We start from the raw sequence: 2,849 nt of genomic DNA, 5'->3' as shown, positions 1-2,849 counted from the left end.
CTTTTAAATTATAGGAAAATGGGCAGTTTAATTACACATCATGGGGTAAAGTACAGTGGGAAAGTGGCTGCAGTGGTTGGAATTCAGGTAAAAGGACAATAAAGACATTGTAAAGAAAAAAAATACTCATCAGACTAAATAAATACACCAAAAGAAAAGACAATCAGACAAGTGGAAAAGGATAATATCCATCTGTATTTGTCTAATTTAATATTTAGATTAACAAACGTAGAGAAAGATTCAAAATATCTCAAAACCTAACAACTAAATTCTTTTTTTATATTTTTTTTGAAGATTTTATTTATTTATTTGACAGAGAGAGATCACAAGTAGGCAGAGAGGCAGGCAGAGAGGGAGGAGGAAGCAGGCTCCCTACCACGCAGAGAGCCTGATGCAGGACTTGATCCCAGGACCCTGAGATCATGACCTGAGCCAAAGGCAGAGGCTTAATCCACTGAGCCACTCAGGCATCCCCTATCAACTAAATTCTGAATAGAATAGTGCTTCGTTTCACTAGAAAGCAAATTTTGGACAACAGAGATACTGCCATGTGCTCTGTTCTATCTTCATCTCCTAGCACAGCACTTGGAACCTTTGTTAAAATAAAGTGAATTCATGCATATGGCAGCCACATCCAACCTGCACCCAGAGAAGACACAGGAAGCCCCAGCGCAGTGACGTACTGGTCACAGAAACAACGGTCTCAATAAAATTCCACCTTTTACTTATTAGACAGCCCCTGAATCTGTATCAACCAAGGAAAGAGTGGCATTCATTTATAAGTATTTATTGCAAATGCATTGTGCATGAAGCCTATCCCGAGTACTAGGGAACCCCAGTGCACGAGTGCAAAGGGCTGGCCTCAGATGGGAGCACAAAGCATTCACCTATATGAGCAACAGGGAGAGCAAAGCTTATGGGTACAGATGTAAGTGGGCTGGTTGATTTGGTGGTGTAGAGATGAGGAATTTCTCTTTAATTTGCTTCTATTCTCTCAGTAAAATAAAGGCAGACTCATCAGCTGAGAGACCAAACAAGAGAGAAGGAAGTATTGAAGGTTTGAGGAAAGAGGAGAAAGCATGAAATAGACATTTCAGAGAGTAGGTGAGTCACTGGCAAGGAAAGGAAGTTCAACTGCAGGCATTGCCAAGGGCCTGCATCGTCAAGAATGAACAGGAAATCAGTGAGCACCATCGAGCACTTTCCTCGAGCCACGTTCAGTTGTTTAGAGCAGGCACAGAGAATCAGTCAGATTGAACCAGAACTTTGGTTTCACAGACAAGTACCACAGCTGGAAAGAGGAGTAAGAAGTCATGTGAAACAGAAGTGCCCCTTAAATAGAAAGGGATAGCTCTAAACTGTGTAAATTCACTCAACAATAAAAATGAATTAAAATCAGTTTATTTCTATTTTCATTTATATTATATATTATATTATTTTAACACTATATATATATTACTTTATATATATTCCTTTAACACTATATATGGTTGGCACTGGACACCTTCTAGTGTACATACAAGAGAACTGTGTCTGCACAAAAACCAAAAAATAAACTTAATAAGCCAACTGAGGAGGAAGGCAAGTACAGAAGAAATACTCAGCTTGAAAATCAAATAGGGATTTGGAAACAAGGGGAAAATAGGACTGAGCTGAATGGCAGGAGGTTGAAGCAACAACTGTTTGGGGGAGAAATTAAGAAAAATCTAAGTCCTGTGTGATTCAAGAGCACACATAGGGGAGGGCAAGTTGACCTCTCATCAAAGTTAGTACAGCCAGGAAGTCAGGGCAGAAGTGGATTTGATAATTCACAAAACTCTGGGCAGACCGACAGTCTTCTACAAAGAGTGAAATGGCTGTTTGTGTTTATCTTATGAATCCTAACATCTAGGATGACATTATTTTTCCCTGGAGTTACATGTTTAGCATTTATGAAACTGGTTTTTTACCCACACAATGAAGGTTATTAAATGAGATAATCAAGGTCTACTTTCAGGTCTAACAGTCTGTAGAACAAAGGTTATCCAGGAAAAGCACATAAATTAACTCTGTCCCCTCACCCCCAACATAAAAGCAGCAAACTGAATATAACCCAACTTGAGTTTATTACTACATCCTTAACTGTTCCCTGTTCCCACTGGGATATATGTCTTAATGGAGAAAGGGCAAGCCTCCATCTGTTCTCATAAGCTTGTTTAAAGTGATTATCACTGAGTGAAAGGGACATCAGGAGGCAATCTCATGGATGGTGGCTCTCCAAAAGACAGGGCTCACTGAATAGTCACATGCCTATGTGAACAGTACTCCCCGCTGGCCCTAACCAGTTATTTCTGCCTTGTAAGTATAATTTTCATGACTTGAGTAATTAAATGAATATGAACACCACTTTCTAAAAGGTTAATTGTATGGTACAGGAGTAAATGTTATATCCCTGGCTTTTTGTTTATCTTGGAATTTTAACACCACTTCTTAAAAATGTAATGCTGCATATTTTCCACTGCTAATTAACAAAGAAGTTGATTAAAAGTTATGCATTTCATCTACTAGATGCAGCATCTGGGTGAAGGATTTAAGAATTAAAATACTTTCCAGGTGAAATAAAACAGACTCTTTAAGGGAAGGAATCTTATTGGTATAATGGATTGCGAAAAACATAATAATAATGGATGATAGTAAAGGACAGAGCAGTTTTCTTCTGGAGTTGGATACAGAACAGATCCAAATACTTTTGAAGTTAAACTTAATAAGATGGGGCAGTCCTAATGCATTACAAAGTAAATTAAATCTACCTCCCCCCAACCAAACTCCACATATTACATCTTCTCAAACTATATCAACCACAATACCTT

This window comes from Martes martes, assembly GCF_963455335.1.
Source record: "Martes martes genome assembly, chromosome: 1".
Classification (NCBI taxonomy): domain Eukaryota; kingdom Metazoa; phylum Chordata; class Mammalia; order Carnivora; family Mustelidae; genus Martes; species Martes martes.
This window is presented reverse-complemented; position numbering follows the sequence as displayed.